This window comes from Myotis lucifugus, unplaced genomic scaffold, assembly GCF_000147115.1.
Source record: "Myotis lucifugus unplaced genomic scaffold, Myoluc2.0 scaffold_43, whole genome shotgun sequence".
Lineage (NCBI taxonomy): Eukaryota > Metazoa > Chordata > Mammalia > Chiroptera > Vespertilionidae > Myotis > Myotis lucifugus.
Window position 1 is genome coordinate 3,721,571 of NW_005871091.1, and position 27,910 is coordinate 3,749,480.

The window sequence follows — 27,910 nt, forward strand, 5'->3', positions numbered from 1 at the left end:
TTTCTCCTTTTAGAGGCCACTTTCTCTAGAATGACCAGTAAGCAAAGACTTTAAAGAAGCAAGGGAGAGCTACCTCAGCAGGCATCTGGTTTCCCCAGTTAATCAGTAGTCCAGGGAGGAGACTCAGACTCTCCATGACTCTTTTGCAGAGCAGATGACACTGAAGTTTAGTTCTGAAGAATGTGCATGAGTAATCTCAGCAGGAAAATTAGAGAAAGAGCATATATATATATATATATATATATATATATATATATATATGTTTTTGTTGGTTTTGAGAGAGAGAGGAAGGGAGCGGGATAGAGAGATAGGAACATCAATGAGAGAGAAACATCATTGATTGGCTGCCTCCTGCACGCCCCTTACTGGGGATGGAGCCCACAACCCAGGCATGTGCCCTGACCAGGAATCGAACCAGTGACCTCCTGGTTCATAGGTCGACGTTCAACCACTGAGCCACACTGGCCAGGTGAGAAAGAGCATTCTGAAAGGAAAAATGGCATTCAAGGTATAAGGAGTTTGACATGACTGGGTGTGTAGGTCCCCGGGTTAGTAACAGTCAGTGATACTGGAGAGGTGGGCCAGGCTGGGACCTGTGAGGAATGCTATGCTTGTATCTCACCTTATTACACATCACCTTCTGTCTTATTTTAGACTTGGTTGCTTATTATGGGATTTTTTTTTTCTCTCCTTCCTTTTTCTAGTCTGTAATTCCTTGAGACCAGGCTGTGTGTGTTCACTACCTCTATTCGTACCTGTGAATCTAGGTTAGTACAATGTCTATAATAAGTACAAAACAAGTTCCAGCATAAATAAAAGGCACTGGTACTCTCCTAGGAGTTAATATCTGTTGCCTGCTTTCTAATCCTTTTTTATATGCTAAGTCAGGGTGCCAGTTAGGAGTTAATAAGGAAAAAGGAGTCCCTCCAGGTATTTTCAACAGAAGGGCAATCAATACAGGGGGCTTATATAATCCTGGGAACCTGGAGGAACCACTCTGGGGTTACTGGCTCAAGGGCACACCGCCAAAGCTAAGATCCAGAGGTCGGCGAACCACGGCTGCTGCTGCTGCTGCTGCCATGAACTGCCAATGCCTCTCATCCTCGGAGACTCCCTTACATGCCATAAGGCTGAGTCAGTCCACACACGTGTGCATCTATGACCTCACTGACCAGCAGCAATGACAGCAGGACTGTGGCTTCCAACCCACTTCCAACTTCCACGTCTCCTTGGAATATCCTCTCGTTGGTGGAACCTAATTTGATTCTAGAAACTCAAGTACAAGGGAGTCAGGGAAATGTAGTTTGTAGATTTATAGCCCCTGTGATAAAGAAAGATGTCTGAGAAGGTGGTGGGAATGGATGCCTGGTTCTAATCAAAGATAATCTGAACTACTGCCTGCTTACTATGTGAAGTATGTTCACAAAACAAACAAACAAACAAAACACACTTCCTTCTAGCCTGGCAAAAAATTTCCTAAGAAATGAAACGATCATCTTTATTTTTAACTAAAATGAGAAGCACCTGCTTTCCCCCCTTCTCTTTCCTCTTCTTTTTTTCTCTTCCTTTTCCTTTCTGAACAATTTAGTTTTAACACATTAGTTGGACAAGACAGGTTCAGCTGGGGGTGGGAAAGCCCTGTGGTTAAGAGTAGGGTGTCAGAGCCCCAGCCTATAGCAGGGCAGCCTGGCATGGGTATCAGCTCCTGAGCAGGGTCAGGAGTGAGTCCCTTTGGGGATGCAGTCCAGCGTGGGGTGTCAGAGCCTGGGCAGGACGAAAAGAGCTTCCATTGGGCAAATAGCCCAAAATGGGGAATGATAGCCCAAGAAAGGTAAGGAGAGCATCCATGTGGGGACACGGCCCTGTGCAGGGTGTCAGCCTGAGCTGGGGTGAGAAGACAGCCATACGGGGTTGTAGGATATGGGCAAAAATGGAAGAGGTTACACGCAGGGGGCTAATCAATCAATGAATATGTTAGGGAATTTGGAAGCCAAGGTATTCACTGTGGGAGAAGGAAGTCACAGTATAGAAACAGGAGAAAACTTAATGCTCTGCTGTTAGTCTGGACTTAAAGCCAGGGGAGTAAACTCATTATTTTAAATAGAGAGAGAGAGAGAGAGAGAGAGAGAGAGAGAGAGAGAGAGAGAGATGTAAATGTGAATTGTGTGTTCCCTGGCTCTGTCCACACACAAAGGACCTGGGAACAGTGACACCCCAATAGCAATAAGTACAACCAGTACCCAAATCTTGGCTTTCAAATCACATTCTGCACTAAAAGGAATGGGTTCCTTGGAGAAATAGCTGATCCTAAGACTGGGGCAAGGAAAAGACGAGATGAGCTGAAACATGTTGTGCCGGAAAGTAAGGGAAGACCCAAAGAACTATGTCCAAAGAACACAGAAGCCAGATTGAAAGGACCCCCACTGGCCAAATCTGGGACACTGTGAACATCAAAATAAATGCTAGAGAAGGACTGGAGCCCATTGAGTCACATAGGAAACCATGATTCTATGCTAATAACTGACATAGTGAAGATCTGACCAAGAACAGGGTATTTGCGTAGTTTCAAAGTATCTCCCCACAAAATTAAATCATGAAGGAAAAAGAGTGTAACGTTAGACTGAAGAGGGTGGCAAAGACCACCGTAGAAAGTGACCGTGACGACCGTCATCAGTGATGGGACACACTGGAATTCCACACCCCTGACGGGATGTAATGAGAAGAACAGTGTCACTTCTGTGATAGTCCCGCCAGAGATGCGCAACCGGGATAAGGGCATGAGGAAACATCAGGCCAATTCAATCAAACCGAGGGACGCTCTGCAAAATAAGTGGCTGCAATCTTCCAAGTGTCAAGGTCATGAACATAATGGAAGGCTGGCAACTGCTCCAGACTAGAGAGACTAGAGAGATCTGACAGCTAAGGACAACGCTACTAAAGTAGAGTCTTTTAGAAGGACTAACGGGACATTATCCATTATCAGGACAATGGGTGAAAGTGGAATGAGGTCTGAGGATTAGATGATAGTACTGTATCGATGTGAATTCCTGATTTGGACAATTGCATTGTGGTTTTACAGGAGAACATCCTTGTTTGTAGGAAATACCCACTTAAGTATTCGGGGGTCATAGGACACCAGATTGGTAATATATTTCCAATTAATTCAGAAGGAAAATGAGTTCTTTGCATTGCCCTTGTAACTCTTCTGTAACTTTGTGAATGTTTCAGAATGAGATTTATTTTTTTAAAGTGATTAAGTACCCAAACTCCAAGGGAACCCAAGTTTATAGCAAAACCTCACCTGAGACAGGTGAAGCTCTAAGACAACAGCTCCAAAAGAACTCCATGTAAACTATTCAAACAGGTAAGAGATCTTCTTTCTTCACAGTGGACCTGGAAATATAAAACAAAACTCTATGAATGAGTTTTCTGGAGTAGTCAGTGTTCCGGAAGGCTGCGTCTGATCTATACCCACCTCCCACCTTCTGTCATAATGTATGGAAAGAAAACCTGGTTAAGAGCAAGAAGACCCAGGGTCTGAATGTCATTTTCATCACTTCTAAACATGCTACGTTGGGCAATTGCTTACCCTCCCTAAACCTTGGTTTCCTTAATTATAAAATGGAGATCATAATATTTACTTCACCATATTGTTGGAAGAATTAAATACAATAATGGGTGTGAACCTGCCTACATAACGATTGGCACTGGAGCACAAGGGCTTTTTTTTTGTTTTCAATTGCACAACAACTTAATCTTCTATAACCCAACAAGTTCCTTGGACTCTGACACAATTTATCCTGCTTAAAGATGGACGCATTTGCCATGTAGTCACTCACTCTTACTCATTTCTGCACTGAATGTCTGACAAATGCTTACTGAGAATCTACGACACAGCGCACTTCATTCCAAGTCAGGAAGAATACACCCCCAGCTACCTTTTCTCTTGTTTTTGTGTTTTTCCTATAGAGAGGAAGCTGCAATGGAAACAATGCTTTCTACAGCTGTGACTTGTGAATTTAAATCAGTTGAATAGTCCAAGCAAGGGTGTGTTTGCCTTTCGTTCCCTCTCTCTTATTGTAGCTTTTGGATCCACCCACTTCTCCATCACATACATATTTATTTTCCAATGAGTTCTGAAAGAGGTCCAAGGGAGAGCGAGAGACAGGGAATGCAGCTGACGTCGGCCTCCCCATGGGTATTAGGTCACTCCTTGATCTAATTCCTCTTGACATTTTCCACATTGTATTTTTCTGCTCTTCTTCAAAACACATCCCTCTCAGAAAACGAACGTACTTATTGACTATGCAGGGCAACCTTGGCAACAGTTGGGATCGGTCATGTGTAGAGTTAACACACACACACACACACACACACACACCAAGCAGACCCGTTCCATAAGATCTCGGAGCACAAGAGGGCTGGTTCTGGAACACCCAGAGACTCGGGGGTTTCTCTTCAACTCCACTTAGCAAAGCAGAGGGTTTATTTTCCATTTTTCGGCCTTTGGCAATTTTGTTTGCTCAAGCTTAATTGTTCCCGGATATTGAGAGGGTGCAGAAGGTATGTTTGGTTTTAATGACTCTTTTGGCCTTGATTTCACATCCTCTCTGAAAAAATTACCAACGCACACAATAGACAGGGGTTTTTGTTTTATGTTTTTCCCCCCAAAGAAGTACCCAGGGAGGTGAATTGCAGATAAAATCCAGCTACCCAGCCCGTGCCCTTTATGTGAGTTGCCAGTTCTTAGTCACTGGCACAGAGGGGCTGGCGTGCATGGTTCCTGTTTGTCAGAGCAGAGATGACAGAAGCTCTGCCCTCGGCCAGCCTGGAGGATCGTCCTCACCTCTCCCTGCCCCCTGCAATCCCACGTTCCCCTCCCCCGTTTCTCCAAAACTGCTGTGGACAAGAGGCACCGTATTAGGGGCATCCACCTCCCTGACTGCCCAAAACAGGACAATTTTAACGGCCAAGACTGCCGAGGAGCCTTCAGCAGTGCACGACATCAGCGACATAATTTGTGAAATAACTGTTGGGTGACAGCGGCAGATCCTGCAGTCGAGGTCCCCTGGGGAAGGGGAGGCAACGTCCACCCTCCATCCCACTGACTTCAGTCTCCTCTGTGTGCAGTATGCACCCCTCACCTGCCCAGCCCAGACCCCAAGGCCTCGCCTCAGTCCTCACCACAGTACCTGGTGCAGGCGGCCTCCCCCTGGAAGCCCTCTCATCCCTGACTCCCCTGTCCCCCCACCCCCTCACATCACCCACACCCCACACACGCACCCTGTGGCCCCACCCCCTCTCTCCTTTCTTTTTCAGGCTCCTTTCTTTTTCAGCCCTCCCTTTAAAAATTGGTGTAATATGATTTCACTCATATGTGGGGTAAAAAACTGAAACTCATGAACACAAACAGCGGCATGGTGGTTGCCATAGGAAAGCGGGTGGAGAAAGAAGGAGATCCTAATATCAGGTAACAGGAGATTTGACTTTGGGTGGTGGGCGCACGGTGCAATATGCAGATCTTATAACATAGGAACCCACACCTGAAACCTATATGTTCATGTTGACCAATGTCACCACAACCAATTTAATAAATAAATATATGTTTTTTAAAAGTTGGTGTAACCCAGGCCTGAGAGGGAGAACAAATTGTCAGCCATATCAGAACCTCTGAGATGGACAAGTAAATTTCAAAAAGGCATATTTGACAGTAGAATGTAATATTTAATAAAGGAAAGTGATGTCTCTTTTTTAAAAAAATACAAATCCTTGCAGGCAAAGTTCAGCAAAATTTCCTGGACTGTGAAGACACAGGACTGCCCTAACCGGTTTGGCTCAGTGGATAGAGCGTCAGCCTGCGGATTGAAGGGTCCCGGGTTTGATTCTGGTCAAGGGCATGTACCTTGGTTGTGGGCACATCCCCAGTGGGGGGTGTGCAGAAGGCAGCTGATCGATGTTTCTCTCTCATCGGTGTTTCTGATTCTCTATCCCTCTCCCTTCCTCTCTGTAAAAATCAATAAAATATATATATTTTTAAAAAGACACAGGACTGATGCAGGGACTCCTGGCCGTGCTATGCCCATGACCAGCAGAGTTCTAGCAGTTTGTCTTTCTGGGGGTTACTTTGGGGGGCCAGGGTTTATGGTAACCAAAAAGAGATATGTGCTGAGTTTAAGGTTGAGAAATTCTGTTCTCAATAACCTCATCCACTCCCACGGCTTCGATTATCCCTCTAAGCCGACAACTCCCAATGCTTTATCTCCATCCCAGATCTTTCCATGGAGATCCACCTATGGACTGGTAGTGGGATGTTTCCACTTGCACATCTCCAACCTAACAGGTCTGAAGGTGAGCTCACCATCTTCCCCACGCCCTGCTTCCGGTCCCTGCAAATGGCACTCAGGTCCACCCCATCACCCGGGCCAGGGACTGGGGATGCTGCCCTTCCCCTTGCTCTTCCCACTCCAGGGGCACCTCTAAAACATCTCATATGTCCACCTTCTCCTCTCCTTCCCTGCAGACATGGCCTCAGCGTGGGCCCTCCCTCCGGGGTCTCTTAGGAGACAACAGCCTCCCACCTGGGCTCCTTGGCTTCAGATTCTCCTTCCTGTCTATCTTCCACGCTGTTACAAAATGGCCCATCTGAAATACAGGTCTAAGCGGTTCATTCATTCCCTCGCTTAAAGCATTCTGGTGGCTCCTTGTAGCTTACAGAATATACTTTCATGTTCTTAGAACAACCATGGAAGGCTCATCGCAGTAGAACTCCATCCTACCTTCCCTACTTTTCCTGCCAGCCTTCCTTCAAATTCTTCTTTCCAGCCACCTTATCCCTCCAGCCCACACTCTTTCCCACTGCAGATTTTTGTGCCTAGAATCCCTGCTTCCCACCTGACTACATAGTGAACTCCTATTCTTCCTACAGAACCCTACTGAGTGTCACCTTCTGTGTAGAGCCTTTCCAAAGTTCTCCAGGTAAAAATAATTGTTCCCTTCACTGTTTCCTGCTGTACTTCCTACAGGTTTCTTTAAGCCCTTACCATTTTGTAAATTAAATTCTTTGGGTAATGTCTATCTTCCCCTGTATGGCATCACCTCTTTGAGCATAGAAGTTAAAGTAGCATATAGATCTATGTTTCCGAAGACTCTAACACAGAGCCAGGTACAGAGTAGGGAATGAATGAATGAGTGAGTGAGTGAATGAATGATAAACTTGGGGCACCTGCTACCTTTTCCCAGCATCATTATCCTCTCGAGTCCTCTGGGACATAATAGGGCCAGACAGGTCTGTAAAGGATTACAATATCTGCATCAGCTCTCTAAGGCTGGATCACAAATTATCCCAAATGTAGTAGCTTAAAAAAGCAATCATCATTTATGATCTCTCAGAGAATGGGGAATTTGGACAGAACACATATCCCTCCCTCATGAAGTCTGAGGCCTCAACTGGAAGACTCAAAGGCTGGAATTATCTGAAGGCTCATTTACTCACATACTAACATTGACTGCCAGCTGGGGTTTAACTAAGACTGTCAGCCAGAGCTTTTCCATGTGGCTTCTCCATGTGGCCTGAGCTTGCTCGCAACAGAGTGGATGGATTTCGAGGGTAAATGTCCTAAGAGTGAGAGAGAGAAAAAAAACAGGTGGAAACCATGTTGCCTTTTATGACCTAGCATGACTTCTGACACATTCTATTGATCAAGGCAATTACAAGGCCTCCATCCAGGTCCAAGGGCAGGGAGCACAGAGCCCACTTACTGATGGAAGAGTGTTAACATTGTAATAAGAACATGTGGGATGGCATGTACATTGGCGTGGCCATATTTGGGAAATGTCTGCCACGATCTTCAAAGAACACCGCCCTCTGCCATCGTGTGGGCACTCGCCTTAATCTCATGAGGCCCTGGGAGCACATTGCACATATAACCCAAATGCCTCCCCAACTTTGTCATACACATTTGTGTTCTGAATCTGACATAGGAGCTTTCCATCCAATTAACTAGAGCCCTACGCCCTCGGGGACATGCAACTATGCTAGGAGATCTGAAAGCAATTAGGTAGGGTCCATTTATTAAATTCGCTCACAAAAGACTGGCCATGCCAGGCCCTGTAAAGCGTCAGATGCAGCCCCTGCCTTCCAGAAGAAAATACACTCTAACCACTTTGCGCTACTACAAGGACACTGTCATCCTTGAACCAACTTAGTGCACTTCCACTTCCTTTTCCCCTTGAGATGCGACCTTGGTTCCATATGCAAAATGGACTCTTTAGATATGCCCAGTCATACCTGAGTCCAGGGACAAACACATTTTAGGTTTCCAAGCTGAGGTTCTCTGTTGCACAAGGAAGAATTAACTAACCACCATAAAAATAAAACAGATAACATATTATTAGTGACTAGTATATATAGATATTAGAAGACCACTAGAGGCCTGATGCACGAAATTCATGCAAGGGCCTTGGCCCCGGCCCCACCTCACCACCGCCACAGCCGGGGGCCTCTGCCACCTCTGCCGCCTCTGCCATGACCCCTGCCTGCTGCGGCTTTGTCCGGAAGGAAGGACATCTGGAAGGACGTCCAGGCTAATTAGCATATTATGCTTTTATTATTATTATAGATTTTCTTGTAGTGAGAAAACTACAACCCAGGGGCCAAATCCTGCCAGGAGTCTGCTTTTGTAAATAAAGTTTTATTGAAACACAGCCATGCCTATTGGTTTAAGTATGGTCTGTGGTTCCTTTCGTTGGATAAAGTTGAGTAGTAGCAGCAGAGATCGTGTGGCCCCTACAATACCTAAAATATTTAATATCTGGCCTTTAGAGAAAAAGTTTGCTGACCTTGCTCTGGAGACAAGGCTAAATCTCTTTCCTTGCTTGCATTAAGCATAGTGGCTGCCATTCATCACGCATCACCTATATGCCGAGCTCTGGGCTAGGAATCCCTACGTGTGTTACTTTAAACTTTACATAGAGCCAGCAGGGAAATATCACTATCCTCATCTTGCAGATGGAGAAAACCAAGGCTTAAAGAAGTCAAAGATCTGCACAAAGCCACAAGTCAGTGGTGACATTCAAACACAGGTCAGTATGATTTCAAAGGCCATGCTCCTGATGCCATCGACAAACACATGGGGAATAGCCCCTGCTGGTTTCTGGCTGTCTGGTGAGAAACAAAAGCCATTCTTGCTGGAATCGATTATTAACCTTAAGCAGTCTGTACTCGAGCAGAACCACTTTTCCCGAATGACTGCTTGCCGTGGAGGTGACTTATCATCCAGCGAGGCAGGGATCACAGAGGTTGCCTCTCTAGGCCCTTGGAATGAATGGAGAGAGATGGGTCACCTAAGTCTGTCACAGCCTGAACTTTCGGCCAACTCAGAAGGGGGACCTGGAGCTACAGAGAGGGAAGTGTGTAGACTCCACCACTTCCTTCAGAGCACCTCAACTTGAAAGACTTGCCCAGATCATCTGGGGGATCAGAAAGAGCCCAGTCATGGCAGGTAGGTTTTGTCTGGACAGCAGCCACTGTTGCAATCAAGCTCTGCAGGTCTCGGGCTCATTTGGCTGGGAACTACGTTTTCCTCTTCCTATGAAAGGCTGGGAGGGCCTCTGACCATCTGAGAGCCACCGTGGGAGCAAGTCATCACCCACAGGGTGGTAGGAGGATGGCCTCGGGAGAGCTAAAAGCCACTTGGGAGTGAAGGCAGACCAGGTGGGTGGGGAGCTAGGGATAGAATATTTGCCCCAAAGGAAGTGTGCCTGGAAAGCAACAGGGCTGGTTTCTTATGTACTCATAAATGCATTCTGGAAGCTTCTGGGAAGTTCTCAGAATCAGTGAGGTCAGCTTTCCAGGGGATCTGAGAATTATCTCCCAATACTAGCCCTTCCAAGTGGTTTTATTGCCCTGGGTTAAACAGTGGTAATCCCTTTAGGGCAAAAACAAACTCATTAATGCCAGATGGCCAGCTGAGGGGACATTCCAAGAGCTGAATGTGGTGTCCGTGTGTAAGATTCAATGTACCCACTGCAAATCGGTTGTGAAGACCAACTGGATTCAGCTTATGATCTCAGTATGAGTTGGTTCGATCAATGATTTATTCAGGAAATATTTGTCGAGTTTCCACAAAGTGTCAAGCATCCTTCCTTGTTCCTGGGGGGTACAAAGGAGATTAGGCATGTCCTTGTTCAGTTCTGTGAGATGGACAAACAAACACACAATGAACCACAGTGCGATGTGATGAGTGCTGGGACTGAGGGATGATGAGCAGGAGAAGGGAACGCTAACTCTGATGGGACCGGGAAAGGGATAGTAGGGCTCTCAATACTACCTAGCATTTGTCCTAGCTGTGCGACCTTTCGCAATTTAATCTCTTTAGGCTTCAGCTCTTTGTCTGTAAAATGAAAATAAAATCAATTCTTTGCTTGGAATTTTGTTGTAAGGATTAAATGTCAATACACATAGAGTTCTTAGAGCAGCACCTGGCATGTCCTGAGTGTCATTTGAGAGTTGTCATTATTCAATGTTCACTATGTACTAGGTCCTGTTCCAAGTGTTTTGCATAAATCAACAGCCTACATGGTAGGTACTCTGGTTGACCCTATTTTATGGGTGCACAAGGAGGCACAAGGAGGTTGGGTGATGAGGTTGCATCGGTTCTAAGTCCTGGGGCTGGGATTGAACCCAGGCTGTCTGGCTCTCAAGTCGGTGCTCTCAACCTAACACATTCCGCCTCAGAACCCAACACAGAATGTGGACAGGTGAGGGGGATCATTCCAGAAGATACAACATCAGATTTGGTGACATTTGATATTTGTAAGGAGTTAAAAGGGTGGAATAGCTATGTGTCATCTGACATAAGGTTCAAGGGCATTGATTTGCCAGCAGTATAACTTTCAGTGAGTTGCTCAGTATCTACACCCCAGTTTTCTCATGTGTAATAGGGGATTACTAGTTCTACCTTGAAAGGATGACGTGCAGATGAAATGAACTCAAAAATGTAAAGCACTTAGAATGTTATCCGACATAGCAAGTGTGCAATAAATGGAGGCTATTTCTTCCAAGCTTCACTCATCCCCGGCTGCCTTGCATCGCTCTTACTTTCATGCTTTCTCACTCCTGCCCCTAACTATGACCCACCCCTATTCTCTTTATGGAACGTTGGTGATTAGTTGTACTTTTCTGACTTCATTTGCCCGGAAAATATATCTTTGTTTTCTTCAACCCCTCAGGGACCTCATTCACCATATCCTTTCCAGGTTTCTCTTCCTCTGTTCATCCTTAAACACGAGTGTTTCTGTGGGTTCCACTATTGGTCGTCTCTCTGCCCACTTTATACAATCCCCTGGGTAATCTGTGCATTCACGTACTGACAACTCCTGAATCCGTATGTCCAGAGCAGGTCACCCTTTTGAGCCCTTGACCCACATTTCCATCCACTACCTCCAGGTGGACGTCCCAATGCTACATGTCCTAATAGGAATCATCCTTTTCATCCCCAAACCTGCTCTTCCTCCTGGCATCCCAACCTCAGTAACTGGCACCACCACCTCCCCAGTTGCCCAAGCTAGAAACTGGGAGTTGTTCTAGAATCCTCTTACCATTCCACCTCCACATCTAATTAGTCACCAAGTCTGGCAGATTTCACCTCTTTTGACACCTTCCTCTCCTCTTCATCCCCACTGCTCCTGCCTAGTTCAGGTTCTTGCCATGATCTTCATATTTTGGTATTTACCCTCCTTTAATCCATCCTCTACATTAGAGGTTGACAAATTTTTTCTGTAAAGGAGCAAATAGTAAATATTTTATACTTTGAGTCTCTAGGATCTCTGTCACAGCTAGGCAACTCTGCCATTATGGTGCATAAACAACAACAGGCAATACACAAGTGAATGTGTGTGGCTGTGTTCCAATAACATTTCATTTAGAAAAACAGGACCTGTGTGGGTTTGGCTCATGAGCCATAGTTTACAACCCTTGTTCTATGTTATTGCCAAGATGGTCTTTCTAGTAAGACTGAGTCCCTGTCATTCTGCTGTTCAAAATCCTTCCTTCAATGACCTCCCAACACAATGCAGCTCTCCTGGCTGTTTCAGGCTGCCTTAGGTGACATGCATTCTGGCTCCGCTCAGTCCCTGAAGCTTTGCCCTACACATTAGGACTGGACAGGTCCCATTCAGCATAGCAGCCCATAAGGAATAGTAAACAAATTTTAAATAAATCTCAAAATGTATGACAACAAGATCCTACTAAGTAGAGTTATGGTGATACAGTTACTAATTCAACAGAGATGAACTGTGCGCCTGTTATACACCACACGACGTGCAGGGAGCTGAGGAGTTAGAAACTATGGTTTCTGCTCACAGGATGCTGTCGGTGAGACCCTCTGAAATATGACAAAACAAATCTTACAGGAATGTAGTCCAATCATTGACATAATTGCACACAAATATTCTCAGTCTAGTGCTCACTTTTCTAGTCTGATTTCTCCCCACTTTCAGTGCTTCTTGAGTTCTAGTCACACAAAACCCCTCCTTTTCCTTAATCGTTCACAAGTCTGCAAATTTGCCCACCTCCCTTCCTCTGCTGCAATTGCTTTCTCTGCATCCTTCTCCAGCTGCCAAGTTCTCTATTACACAACATGTATTGCCCATATCTAATTCATGTACCTGACAGCTAGCAAATCAATAAATCTGAATGAATAAATTAAAGGCCCAATTCAATTATCTACCCTCCATGAAGCCCACCTTGATTTTTTTCAAGAAAAATTAGTCTGCTGCCTTCTCCAGAATCTCATAGCCCTTTGTTCACATCTTCATTAAAGCATGTAGTACACTGTTCTAAAATTACTCACTTATGTGTCTCATGCCCCAACTCTCAGCTCCTTATGAGTAAAGGTAATGTATTAGATAGGTTTGTATATACCACTCACTTCCCTAATACCTGTACCCTGTCTCTGGAATCATCACTGCTTGATATATATATTCTGCTCAATAACTGATGAATAAAACAATAAATATACAAATTAATAATGGGTATAGGATATCATGCAGACACAGAGACGAGAGGATTCATTCTTACTAGGGAAATCAAGAAAAGCAACATAGAAAAGATGGCATAAGAATTGAGCCTTGAGAAATTATTAGAAGAGTGTCTGCTAAACAGGAGAGGAGAAGGCATTCCAAGAGAGAAATAGTTTGAGCAAGGATAAAGAAGAATAGTAGAATGTGACAGGTTTGGGGAATGATGACTACATTGATCTGGCTGAAGCTGAAGAGAGTGGGCCATTACGATGCTGGAAAGGAAGGGGTAGAGTCAAATGATGCAAGTCTTGGTGGTCCCTCTGAGGGGGTATAGATTTTATCTGATCATGTCAAGATGTGCACTCTAGAAAGGTAAGTGTGGACTAATTACGGAAGAGATCCTTCTGAGGTGGCTGTTCTTGTCCTTGTCTAAGGGACTGATGGAGATGATCTGGACTAAGACAGTGAATGTGGAGGTGGAGAGGAGGGATGGCTCAATAGCTCTTTAAGAAATGACTCACCAGGAGCTCTAATTTTTCAGGAAAGGGAGCCCAGACACAGAGAGAAAGGAACCGGTAAGAATGTAAACTAAAAGACATGGAAGCAGATCATCAGATGATCTGAATTGCCAAGGCATCAGCCTTCTAGAAGGAAATGGTGCGAACTCAGAAATCAAGGAGGTGTTATTACGAATAGGGAACCCAACCAAAGAAAAATTCCCTCCACATTTTATGGGAGCTAAAATCCTGGTGAGGAAAACTGGGTTCTTGGCTGAGGTTCACATTGAGCTGATGACCAAGAGCCACACGTGCATGACTAACAACCTCATAATAGGCTCTTCCTTAGGAGATGTAATGGGAGCCTGGCTGGCAGATGTGACAGGTGCTCTCAGCAATCCCCAGGGAGCAACAACTGCAGAGCTCACTTATAAAAACAGGTGAGACTCACTCTTGAAACGTCCTCGCTGTTGGTGTGTGAGCACACTGGGTCCCTCAAGCATCTTGACAGTTTTTCCTGCCCATTTGGAAGGATGGTTTAAATATCTTAGCTGTGAGACCTTATGAGAGCCTGACCTCCCTGCTGGGGATCATTTTCCTGCTCTGTAAAATAGAGATAACAGCTCAAGTGATTGGGAGAAACTGATGAGAAAATGGATGTGCAACCAGATTTTCAGTAAACTAAAAAGCACTAATAAATATTGGGGGCTAGTGTTATTATTTGACAAACCAAAAACTGTACCTGGTATTTATTTCCTCATATTTTTTAGGGGGAAAATGTGGTCTGTTTCTCTATTTTTTGTGTGCAAACCATCCAAAGTATGAGCAATTTTTTTTTTCCTGATAGAGAATAAGGTCTTCTGTCAAAAGGGAAGCGATACTTTACTAACGGAAAGCACATCAGAAAATGTGAGTGTGGTCTTCCAATGGCACTCAGAGACCAAGGAGAGCCCACCAGCATCGCCATGGCTCCGCATGGGCAGGAGCAGAGGGAGCTAAGCATGAGGCATGGAGAGGAGAGTTCTAGTGCATCTTCTCTCCAAGGTTCCTCAGGAAGCATGGCACATCCCTGCAAGAGCTTGGAAACTAAGAGGAGGAAGGACAGCTCAACATCTGAGAATGTGCCACCTCTGACTAAAAATCGATAGCTAAGGGGGAAGAATTGCAACATTGTAGGCTAGGGAGAGCTAGAGAAAATCTGTTTTAATTTGTAATTATTCTCTGGGTTTTTTTTTTCTTCTTTGTGATAGTATCTCATGTTCATGGGATTGTTTAGAAAATATCCGCACTCTCATTCTCCTACCTGGTCCTCACACTCAGCCATGGAGATGGATATCAGTGTTTTTGTCATTGTTCCCATTTAAGAGCTGAAGAAACGGAAGCTCAGAGTGCCACTCAGTCAACAGCAGGCCTGTGGCACCTGACTCCCAGCACACCACGCTTCCTGTACTCAACAAGACAGCCAGCTCCCCAAACACAGGACCGGGACTTCGATTTCTCTCCGTGCCTGACCTGCTGCTCCCAGCGCTTCCTGATTAAACTCTCGTTTGTTTCCATACGCATTCATTCCACACACACGGCGGGCACCAGATAAGTGCTGCCGTGGACGTGAAGAATTTTACGGGGACTGAACTCTGCTTGAAACCTGGTAGGGGAGGGTGTGAGGAGAAGAAAGGGCAGCAGCCCACAGTCATTTAGGATTGAACCTATAGAAAGAAACCTAAGCAGGAGACATCATTTGAAGGGATTGAACCAATAGTCGTTGCCAGTGAAGGAAGAATGCTGTTGGGATAAGAGACGGGGCCTGAGGCCACTTCCTCTGGGCCCGTGGGTCTCCGAGTTTGGTGTGGAGCACAATCACCTGTAGAGCGACTGGAGAATGCAGAGGCCCAGGCTCTCTGAAGTAGGACAGGACCTGGCCTTCGTATTTTACCAGCATGTCCCAGGTCATCCTGACACTGACCACGGTTTGAGGACCACTCAACGCAGACTTTTCTCAGTAGCCAGCGGCTCTGAATTTTCCCTGCTTCTTCCCTGGCAAGACAAAGGGAATGAAGCTCCCAGTGGAGGTCAGTGGTTGACCTCTGCCCATTAGGGGAATTGCCTATGTGTGAATCCACCGCCCTCGGTCAAGGTTGCAGTGTCTAGCTTAGGACTGGGGGGTGGGGAAGCCAGCATGGGATGAAGCTCTCTAGGGGGCTCCATCTCCACTGTGAAGGATATGGTTCTGGTTACACTTGTGATGCCCTCTTCAACGCACACTTTTGCTCTTAAAATAATATTCTGTTCGGTGAGCATTGACTAAGCCACTTCCATATACCAAGAACTGGGTCAGTCCCAGAGGTGAATCAGGCAAGTTCCTACCTTCAAGGGCCTCCAGGTTGGTGGGAATGACCAGAGACCTGTGGAATAACATTGTAAATCTTGTCAGAAAGATGAGGGCCAGTGAAGAAAGACTAACTCAGCCTGGGCCAGGGGACGGCTCCCAGAGGAAGTGACATTTAAAGTATAAGCACACCAGGCGGGCAAGGGGAAGCAAGCTCTTGGTAGAGAAACCAGCTGGTGGCAAGGCCAGGGGGCTGTCCTGGGCAGAGCATCACTAATAGACTGGTGTGGCTGAGAGCAGGGTGTGGGGTCAGAGAGGGGGACAGCTGGGGCCAGATGTGAAGGGACTTGAAAGCCACGCAAAAGAATTTAGGCTTCATCTTAAACACTGGAGAGGCTTCCCTTGTTGTTACCTTCCCCTCCACTGTTCTCCTCTCTGTTTTTCTCCCTCTGCCCTTTGGGAAGCTAGAGAAGAGAGAAAAGCAGAGGAAGGGAGCGGGGTGCAAAGGGAGAAGAGAGAGAGGAAGAGAGATATCCCAGTTCCTTTTTTAGGAGCCCCACCTTGAAATACTGTTTCTTGTGTTTTATAAGGGATTAGCTATCTAATGATTTCTGACTTCACAAGACACTTAAGTGCTGAACTTCAGCTTAAGAGGGTTGGGCACAGCTCTGGGTGACACAGTGTAGGAGGCACCAAGACGGCCTAGAGTCCCAGTTTCCAACCTCTTGACCTCAAGGGTCATCCCTTGCCTGCTGTGGTTTTACTTAGGCTTGTGGTGTTTATTGTTTGAGAAAATATATTTTAAAAAGAGAAAACTGCCGTTAATTCAGGAGCACTCCAGACTAAATTTGTATTCATTGTATAAAAATAGCATCCAGACACTTGAAAATCCATTATTGCAAATAACCTACATCAAGAGGCAAATAACACCTGTTGGAAAAATATCTGTAACTTACATAATAGGCCAAGGTCTAATGCCTTAATATATAAAGAGTTCTTACAAATTAATAAGAAAAAGACCAACAACCCAATAGAAAAAAAATAAAGGGGATGGGTAAGAGACATTTGCAATGGTGTTCACAGAAAAAGAAATATAAATACATGCATTTCTCTCATAGTAAATATATACATGGAATACCATTTTTTAATCTGGAAGAGTAGCAAAGACTAAAATGTTTGATAATCATAATGTGGAAAGGGTGATCGGGAAAACAACACTTTCATTTGACATTGGGAAAGTGTAAATGAGAATAAATTACTTGAAGAACGATTTGACTATGTCTATCCTAATCTAAAATATACTCTTGCTTGACACAGAAAGTCCACTTCAAGAAATTGATGCTACGTATAAAATCACAAGTATTCACAAAGAACTTCGAATGAGTTGAACTCAATAAAGGGCAGTTATAATGCAACTTTATTGGTCCTCACTCTTCGAACTCATTCACCTGGTCCTTTAAGTCGCAAAAACTCTCTGTAATTTCAAAGCACACTCCAGGGTGTTGGTCAGAACTCTGAAGAAATTCCATTTGAGAGATTCTCCCACAGGGTACTCTGGCTCTTTCTCAACCCCCTTAACCATCCTGGCCTCTCCTTACAAGTCTTAACAATCCCAAACTCAGGTCCCAGGAACTGAGGCCACGCTCCTGGAGAGCTCTCTCTAAGCCAGCCGTGGGCAAACTACAGCCCGCAGGCTGGATCCGGCCCGTTTGAAATGAATAAAACTAAAAAAAAAAAAAAGACCGTACCCTTTTATGTAATGATGTTTACTTTGAATTTATATTAGTTCACACAAACACTCCATCCATGCTTTTGTTCCGGCCCTCCAGTCCAGTTTAAGAACCCATTGTGGCCCTCGAGTCAAAAAGTTTGCCCACCCCTGCTCTAAGCCTTTCTCAGTTGACTTAATCCAACCTAACCACTCATGGGAGAGGACGGTGGAGAGGGACAGGAGAGACACACTGACAACACGTTCCAAAGAAGGTCTCCCTTCCCACCCTGTCCAACCTGTGGCCCCTCCTGAAGGCTGGAGGAAGGTGAGGGTCTATGCTGGCAGAACAGCTAACAGTCTCCTCGGTGCCTGCCAGGGGGGTCCAGCCCCTCATTTAGGGTTGGGGAGAGAGAGATTCAGTACTGACTGTGTCGTTTCTAGGGATCTGGAGCCCTGGCCAGAAACTGACACTAAACGAGTCCCATTTTAACATACATCATTTATAGCATTGTTTATAATAGGAAAAAATACATCATTTATATACCATTGTCTGTAATAGAAAAATACATCATTTATGGTATTGTTTATAATAGGAAAAAATAACCTAAATGTCTGGTAAGCAAATCATGAAACAACCATATCATAACCTACACATGTCATTATAGCAAAAACCCTACATGACATATTATCAAGTTAAAAAAAAAAAAGCAGAGTGCAGAACACTGGGCTCCCATCTGTATTTGAGTGGCTTTAAAGGGACTTTTAGTTATATACACAGTTGTGTCTGCACAGAAATTCTGGGGAGTAGGATGGTGAGCAGACTTACCAATCATTGCATAATTTTTTTGCACTTTTTGAATTTTTACCATTGTGCATTAGTTTTATCATTTTAAAATGATAAAATTAAGAGGAAAAGAAAGATAATCATAGTACTTCTTTTTTAGGAAGCATTGCTTTATTTCCAAAAGCAATACACCTTCATTCAAACAATATAGAAATACATAAGGATAAAAAGAAGATATTTATAGAATATATCAATAGAGAAAAAATAGAAAATATATACCCCATAAAATTTTTTTTAAATCCATCTCCCACCCTCTCTCTGCCCTGCAAGATTACCACTCTTAACACTCAAGTGTTTATCTTCTTCCAGGTGTTTCTGTGTGACTTTACAACATATAATTTTCTTTGAGCAAAAAAGGGGAATCACAGTACACAGAGTGTACTTAAGCCTGAATTTTTTTCACTTTAAAATATACCTTGGACCACCTTCCACACTGGTACAGAGAGACCTACTCCACTCTCCCTCATCTTTGAAACAGCTTACCTGTGTGTGTCCCCAACATGTACACAGTTTACTTGGCCATAACTTCAAACTGCTGCTCTTTTAAGCAAAGCTGTAGCGACCACCTTACACACGTTTGCACACCATAACATCATTCCCATCCATTAGATCCCTTAGGTAGAATTTCTGGGGTGTGTAAGATATTGACAGGCACCCAGAATTCTACCCAACCCCTCTCTCTGCCTGCCCATCAACACACCTCCTCTTTGATGACAGCTGTAGCAGCCTGAGCCCCTCCTTGATGCAATCATAAACACACTGACAGACTCAGGACCTGCAGACTGGGACCCTTGGACCTCACTGGTCTTCCCCATTGGAAAGGACTATCTCTGAAGCTATCTGGCAGAAGAAGATGGGAGAATGATAAGCAACGTTGTACTTTTATTTCACAATAGATTACATTCAGAATGAGAGGCAAAGTCTGCATCATCATCGCTAAGAGAAAACATAAATCACTCATGAAATGTCTTGCTTGTGCCCAGCAGCTTCAAGCTATGCCCTAGGCCCCTTGGGGATCCTTGTTCACTCTCTTCTGCCCTGAATAATCCTATGGGAATCCTCCAGCCTTACAGAAAAGAGGAGTCAATAACTGGGCCCATGAAGGTTCTGGATGCCATGTGAGAAAGGAATGAAAGCCACTTGTCTGGAGTCTGGAGAAGCAAACAGCTGGGGAGCAATGAGGGTTGTCATCAAAAATCTCAAAGGGCTGTCCCGGGGACAAAGGAGCAGGATAATCATAGAAGAGCAGCAAACGTTTGGAGGAACAGGCAAGCAAGGTTTCAAGTAAAACAAGAGAGAACTTTCTTAACCATCAGAACTGCCCAGAGCTTCCAGAGGAAGCGTTCACAGCAGCCAAGATGAGAGTCACTGACATCCAAAGAAGTCAAGAAAGACAAAAGACAATGTGCATCATGGCATCAACAGTACTGTCTAAAGAAGTCCAACCGGCTATCATCATGGAGCCACAGCAGTCTACAGTATTTTATTATTTTTGTGCAATCCCCTATGCCAGCATTTGGCTGACACTTTTCAGAAATCTGATTTATTAAAATAGGTAGATTAGTCTCTCACAGATGATTCATATCAACCAAGCACAGAGAGATATATGTATAAATGCATGGTTTATATATCTGTGCATTTATTTGCAAGGAGGGACAGCCATCAGGTAGAGCAGAAACTCAAATCACCCTCATCAAACATCCTCATCTCCCTGGCAGATGGACTCAGTGGGGACAGAGATGTCCATAAAGTTGTAATTCTCAGTCTATTGGCCAAGACACTGGCTTGGATGATGCCAGGATCGGCTCTGCCCAGGCATTGCTATGACTTCCCTTAAGCCTCACTTGCCTGGGTGAGGAAACCCCTTTCAGAATGTTCTAGTCCTGTGGTCAGCAAACTGCGGCTCGCGAGCCACATGCAGTTCTTTGGCCCCTTGAGTGTGGCTCTTCCTAAGCCTTAGGAATACCCTAATTAAGTTAATAACAATGTACCTACCTATATAGTTTAAGTTTAAAAATTTGGCTCTCAAAAGAAATTTCAATCATTGTACTGTTGATATTTGGCTCTGTTGACTAATGAGTTTGCCAACCACTGTTCTAGTCTATCGTCTAATTCATAAATACCTCAATATTGTCATTAGCAGGTTCTGCTGTTCTAGGAGTCTCTATAGAATTCCTTAGAATTTCTTCTCTAAAGATAACTATCACATGATCTCACTCATTTGTGGAATATAATGAACAACATAAACTGATGAACAAAAACAGATCCAGAGACAGAGAAACATCGATCAGACCATCAAACCTCAGAGGGAAGGTAGGGGAGGGTTGGGGTAAGGGGGAGAGATCAACCAAAGGACTTGTATGCATGCATATAAGCCTAACCAATGGACACAGACATCAGCGGGGGGGAGGGCATGAATGGGGGGGGGGGTAATGGGGGAATAAGGACACATATGTAATACCTTAATCAATAAAGAAAAAAAAGAATTTCTTCTCTGGTTTGTTGTATTTGAGTTTCATCTCCTACTCTCATGGAACAGATCCTCTTCTGTTAAAAAAAAATAAAAGTCCTTTGCATAGGTGAGTAGAGGGACTTCTCATGCACGAGCTTACTGCATACTATAGTGAGAGGCAGCACAGAGCCTTACGTAGCTTAGATCACAGACACCTAGATTGAATCCCAGTTCACCACTTACTCTGACTTTGGGCAAGTTATATCATCTCCCTTGCTCCAGGTTCCTCTTCTGCAACAGGGTTTGTGGTGAGGATGAATGAGTTCATGAATAAAGTCCTTAGAACCATGCCTGCGATTACCAGGCCCTGGTATAAACTTTGTCAACCTTACTCTCACCATTGAGATAAGTCATATTCTTGTCTCCACTTTACCAATGGGAATGCAGAAGGTCAGGAAGTTCAGACAGAGAGCTGGGATTGAAACCCAGGCTTCTCTGACCATGAAGCCAGGTCCACTCTGCCACCCACATCCCACCATATCCCTCACAGACATAGTGGAAATACTTCTCTTCTCTTCATTAGTTGTGGGAGATGTGGGGTGAGGGGAAGTCTATTTTCATCACTGCAGCTCATCCTTGAGCAAGAAAGATGATCGTGTCCTCTGCCCATGGTCAGACCAGAGCTAGCTGGTGAGAAGCAGGCATTGTGCAATGTGAGCAGCTGCTTCGGCAGATGTGTCCACAGCTAAATGTAACACAAGTTTCATTTCCAGAGTCAAGAAAGAATACTTATCCCAACATATCCCCCATGACCTTACCAGAGGTGGATGGGACATGAGCAATGGGGAGGGTTTGCTCCTACAAACAGCCCTTAACTTCTCTGTTCTAATAATCGCTGAAGGTACAACTCTGTCAGCTCCCCAGACAGCCATTGGCTCTGATGACAAGGGTCCCTGGCCTCCTTGAGTTTACTGAACATTTGAACACTGCCTGCAGAATAGTCACTGATGAAAGAGAAAATATTAAGAGAAAGGGAAAGCCAGTGACCTTGAGATGGAAGGTCCAGAAGGAACTTTCATCCAATCAAAGCGGGGAAAAGGCTGGGTAGCTGGACAGGCCTGAACTTCAAGCTGTCCAGAGTTGTTGTTGGACTGAGCAGCCATTCACCCTCTCTGACTTCAGTGGAAGAACATTTCTACCGTGCACGTTTGTTGTAAAATTCTGAGACCGTTATTATGGAGGTGTCAGGAACCACCATTAGCCAAGGACAATCAAAGACTAGGATGGAAAAGAAACCCCACTGAATAGGAGAACATATTTGCCAATGATACTGCTGATAAGGGGTTAATATCAAAAATTTGTAAAGAACTTATACGACTCAATACCCAAAAACCAAACAATCCAATTTAAAAATGGGCAAAGTATCTGAAGAGACACTTCTCCAAAGAGGACATTCAGATGGACCAGTAGACATATGAAAAGATGCTTAATGTTACTAATCATCAGAGAAATGAAAATTAAAACCACAGTGAGATATCATCTCACACCTGTTGGAATGGCTATCATCAATAAATAAAATGAAAAACAAGTTTTGAAAAGGATTTGGGCCCTGGCTGGTTTGGCTCAATGGATAGAGCATCGGCCTGCAGAATGAAGGGTCCCAGGTTCGATTCCGGTCAAGGGCACATGCTCAGGTTGTGGGTTTGATCCCCTGTAGGAGGTGTGCAGGAGGCAGCCAATCAATGATTCTCTCTCATCATTGATGTTTCTATCTCTCTCTCCCTCTCTCTTTCTCTCTGAAATCAATAAAAAATAAAAAAATAAAAAAAGATGACTTCTTAAAAAAAACGGACTGGGAAAAAAGGGAACCTTTGTACACTGTTGGTGGGAATGCAGATTGGTACAGCCACTGTGGAAAACAGTATGGAGTTACCTCAAAAAATTAAAAGTGGAACTTCCTTATGACCCAGCAATTCCACTTTTGGGAATATAGCTAAAGAAAACCAAACACTAATTCAAAAGAATATATGCAGACCTACGTTCATTGCAGCATTATTTACAATAGCCAAGATTTGAAAGCAGCCCAAGTGCCCATCAGTAGATGAGTAGATAAAAATAAAAACAAAACTGTGGTACATCTACACAATGAAATACTACTCAGTTGTAAAAGGGAAGGAAATCTGACCTTTTGAGACAGCATGGAGGGACCTGGTGAGTATTATGCTAAGTGGAATAAGCCAGTCAGAGAAAGACAAATACCATATTCATGTGAATCTAATGAACAAACTAAGCTAACAAACAAAATAGGAACAGACTCACAGATACAGAGAACAGACTGATAACTGTCAGAGGGGAGGGGAGAGGGGGCTGGATAAAGAAGGTGAAGGGATTGAGTACAAACTGGTAGTTACAGGAGAGTCGCAGAGATGCAGGCTGCAGCATAGGGAATGTAGTGAGCAATGGCTGGATTGTAAAGGCTACATAGGGGCCAGGTGGGTGCTTCAAGGATGGGGAGGACCACTCAGTGGAGTACATGATTGCCTAACCACTATGCTGTGCGTCTGCAACTAATGCAGAATGGTATTGAATGTAGACTATAATTGAAATTATTTTAAAAAAGAACTATATGTCTGGGTAAGAGATACACTCAATTTTTATACCCTGCTTTCCTCAGTCAACATCAACAACATCTCTCCATGCTAGTACTTTCTCTTCCATAACATCTCGTGGCGTGGCTGAGATATAATTCAGTCACACACAGGACATTAGAGAAAGACAAAGGCAAAATAAAACACCCTGTCATACTAATTGTCACACCCCCTCTCCGGGCGAGTCCTCTGATGGTGTGTAGCTAGCATCTTCCAAGACTAGATAGGCCCGGGGGGCACCAACACCCTGAGACATGCCCGCCACTCAGCCCGAGCCCATCCTCGGGCCAGCTCCTGCACGGCGCAGGCAGCTTTGGCCAGTGTTAGAGCCGTGGCCTGGGAACCCACCGAGAGGAGGAGCCTGCGGGAGGCAATGAAATCATGTTCTAAACTTCGGAGGGTTTTTAAGAAGCAGCCAGGCGGGGTGGTGGCTGCGAGATGGGCTGGTCAGGAAATGCCAGTTTAAAGTTAGCTCTGACCTATTAATCAGCAGCGGGGACAATGATGCAGGAGGGGCGGGAAGGCCGGACATGTGCTCGCGCCAGATTTATGGGCCCAGAACAAAGGGCAGCCGGCTCGTTTAGAGAGTCTCTTTCCCTTTTCCTCTGGTGAAACGAGGACATTGTTTTAAAAGCCAAAAAGAACAAATATTGTAAAGACTGAGGTCATTTCCAGAGATGCAACGGGTCCTGACGGGGACCCACACATGCTAGGTGAGGAGGACTATACAGAAGAGCCCAGGGCGGCGTGGTGGGGTGCACGCCATGCAGCAGGGACACTGGGGAGGAGGTGAGCCCTGCCTGGGCCACTCTGCAGGCATCTGGCAATTGGCAAGCCCACCTGGAGCCCCTCAAGATAAACCCAGAGCCTCTGGGGGGCCTTCCATTCAGGCTGCAAACAATGCTCTGTGAGCCCTTCTAGGAAGGTCTTCCCGAGGGTGGGCTGCCCAGCGCGCTGTTCATCTCAGCTTCCCTCACGTCCAGCAGAGTCTCTCATCTCAGTCCCTGCCTCGCTTCCTCAGACTAGAGGAGAAGCGGGACACGAGAGGAGTAGCAAGGGCAGAGGAGAGCATGCCATTGGAGAGAGGACATGGTGGCTCTGGTGCCCCCACTCGTTCAGGGTCTGGGGATCGAGCAGCTGGCTTTGCAGCCTCTCCTTCTCCTTGGCCACCACCGTCAGTCAGCTGCTGGCTGCCTCTTCCCCAGAGCCTGCTCTCCTCCCATCTGACCTCCACCCAGCCACCGGGTTGCACTTTCTAAACTATGTAACTGACCATCTCATTCCTGGCTAGAAAGCACCGGGTGGTTCTGCCTTTTCTTCAGAAAAGAGGTTGAGAAACCTCCGCCTGGTAGAATCCTGCACATTATGGGCCCACCTTCCTTTCCGGTTCATCTCCCATCTCTCTTCCATCCCCACATGTCCGTTAGCCTCATAGAATTCTTTTCTGTTCCCCGAACATGACAAGTCCCTCCTGGAAAAATTCTAGGCATCCTTTCGCCTAAGCTCCAGGGCTACCACCTCCATGAAGGTAATCTCCCTCATGTGGAGACCATACACCATGTGCCGGCTGGATTAATCACTTCTTTGTTAGGGGTCCCGTGTTGTGTCCATACTGCCAATAATAATAATAAAATAGCATAGCACTTATTATAGCAACTACACTACTTAATTGCAGGTCACTTGAAAGCGTAAACTCCATTGAATGAATGGATGAATGAATGAATGAATGAATGATGACCTACTAGATAGGAGTACCCTCAGGGTATATGGGGGCTCATGCAAATATTTTTGTGAGTCCTCTACATATATAAACAATCTGAGTCACCAAAAGCAGTGTTTCAGCACCTTCTGACAGCCCAATTTCATGTGATCGATCCTGCAAAATAAATACTCTCCAGCCAGCAGAAAAGATCCTTTCACCAGGCAGCCCTCCTGGCACTGGGGCTTGGTCATGGGTCCCTTGGACAACCTTTTAGGTGCCAGGCTTGGGGCTCCTCTAGGGCATCTGGTTGACCCCATGCACTAGGTAGGGGGTGAGAGAGCACGCCACAGGGGAGACATGGAGTCCAAAGCCAAAGTGGGTCCAAGTTGGGCCCAGAGTACCCTGTCTGGATGACATTGCTGGCTCTGGTGAGTCCTGATCCCTAGAGGGGCTTAGAAAATGTTGGGGATAGCATTCCAAAGTTCAGCGGCCCCTGAGGCCCAGAACCCAGGCAGGCTCCCTACTTGCCCATGTAGCACTGCTCCTAGATAACCATGTAACTATACACTTTGTCATTCAATAAACATTGACTGCGCACCTACTATGCACCAGGCACTTCGTCAGAAACTGAAGTTCTATATCCATTCGTAATAATGAGTTAGCAAGTTATGCCTGCCAAGGAGCGAACTTAATCATAACACAGCGAGACCTGTAGAGCGTGGGAGCAGAGGTATCATTCCGCCGATCAGGAAACTGAGCCGCAGAGGGGCTGTCATATATTCCATGAAGGTCCAACCACGTGCTCTACTCCTGGGTGTGGTTACGGTGCAGCAGGAGTTCCTGAAAGAAAGCAAAGGGTAATCCGGTGATCTCACTTCCCAAAATAAACCAAAACGTGAGGAGAGAGAGAGAGAGAGAGAGAGAGAGAGAGAGAGAACTTAGAGCCTATTCTGAGGGTCAACAGATGATGGAAACAATGATGAAAATACATGTAAATGGCTCCATACTGTGTCTTCAGACATTGCCATTGTTAGGCTGGCTGGGAAAGCCTCTCCCAGCAGAGCAGTGGGAGTGCTGTGACCTGAGGGCCAGGGGAGGGCCCCAGCTTCTCCTCCCCTCCCTGGGCCTCCCTTCCTCATCTGTACACCAGGGAGCAGGACCCTCTATGCTCTTGCAAGATTCAAGTAAGAGAAAAGGTCAGAACAACCTGTGTGCAGGTAAAGCACCACCCCTGAGTTGCTCATTATTAATAGAGGCAGAAGGGTTATTCTGTGGCTTTCTCACCGCACCAAACAAAAATCCACAAAAGGAGGGGATTTCTACAACATAGGGGCTCTTATGTAAAGTGAGACAATCCAGGGCAGAAACAGTCCTCTCCTGAGACTAACCCTCCGTGCTGTCTTCTCAGGTTTGTACCTGTGCTCACTGTACACACACACATACACGCGTGCACACTCACACACACTCCATGGCCTGATCCTTGAACATCCCTTCTTCCAAGCTCTCCACCTAGGGAAATTTTGTCCCGCAGGGAACATTGGCCAAGGTCACACCTTACATGGGGAGAGGGTGGCCTGTCCTGGCACCTCATGGGTAGAGGCTAGGATGTCACTAAACATCCTCCAGTCCTCAGGACAGCCCCACAACAGAGAATTATCCGGCCAAAAATGTCAATCGTGCCGAGGTTAAGAAACTCCACTCTAAGCCTTTGTTTCTATCGTTCCTTCCATTATAAGTTGCTTCCCTCTTCTCTGTTTACTTGAATACCACTCCTCCAGAGAGAGGAAAGACCTCATCTTTCTCTGGAGGTTTTAAACCAAGATAACTTTTTTTTTGTAATTTGACCAGAACTCGTAGAATTGTAAACACCCAGACCCTTGGAACAAAGTCCTATGCACAAGGATGTTTACTGCAGCCGTGTTTGTGATAAGGGAAGTCTAAACACAACCTAACTGTTCTCTTCAGGAGGGATCAGAGCTTTAAATTATAAAGCTTTGAAACAAAGCCATTATCTGCAGCCCTTACGTGCAACAAGGTCATTTCCAAAGGGGCTGACAGGGGAAGGGCACTGAGATACCTAGTTAAGTAAAAGAAGTAAGGTAGTAATGTTCAGGACAGCCTTGTTCATAGGTCCTATTCGGTAAATAAGTAAAAGGAGTATTTGTAAACATATGGATGTATATCTATAAAAGTTGGTGTAAGAAAGTGTTAACATTGGTTGCCTTTGGGGAAGAAGACTTGATCAGGGCCATTAGAAGATGACTTGTCACTTTACCATCCATCAGACTGGATATTTGTAACCATATGCAAACATTTCTTTTTATTTAGAAAAAATAGTTCATTAAAAATTGTAAGTGGTGAATCTTGGCGAAGGACATACATGAATTCATTGCACTATTCTCGCTACTTTTGGTTTGAAATTTTTTCAAAATAAAAACTTCATAGAAGGCTTCTAGAAAAAAAAACCAAATAGAATATCTTCCTCACCTTGGAGTAGCTAAAAACTTCTTAAATAGTTCACAAAGAACAAAGCTTAAAAGAAAATGTTGGCATACTATTTTTCATTAAAATTAAGAACTTATTTTATCAGACGAGACCATGAAGAGTAAAAGGGCAAGTCTCAGATGAGGAAAGAGATTTACAGTAGATCTACCCAACAAGGGACTTGTATCCATAACATAAAGAACTCCCCAACTGTAGTCAATAATAC

The 27,910-nt window shown here is 45.0% G+C and overlaps 1 long non-coding RNA gene across 1 annotated transcript in view; it reads right to left on the bottom strand.

The window, feature by feature from the left end:
- Positions 1–3,322: 3,322 nt before the first annotated feature.
- LOC111825859 overlaps positions 3,323–27,910 on the bottom strand; it is a 157,308-nt gene continuing 132,720 nt past the window's right edge. Inside the window, exons 7-8 of the long non-coding RNA XR_002829063.1 lie at positions 25,910–26,040; positions 3,323–3,393 (exon numbers count right to left, since the gene is read on the bottom strand). This is a non-coding gene — a long non-coding RNA (uncharacterized LOC111825859). The remainder of the gene's footprint in view (positions 3,394–25,909; positions 26,041–27,910) is intronic.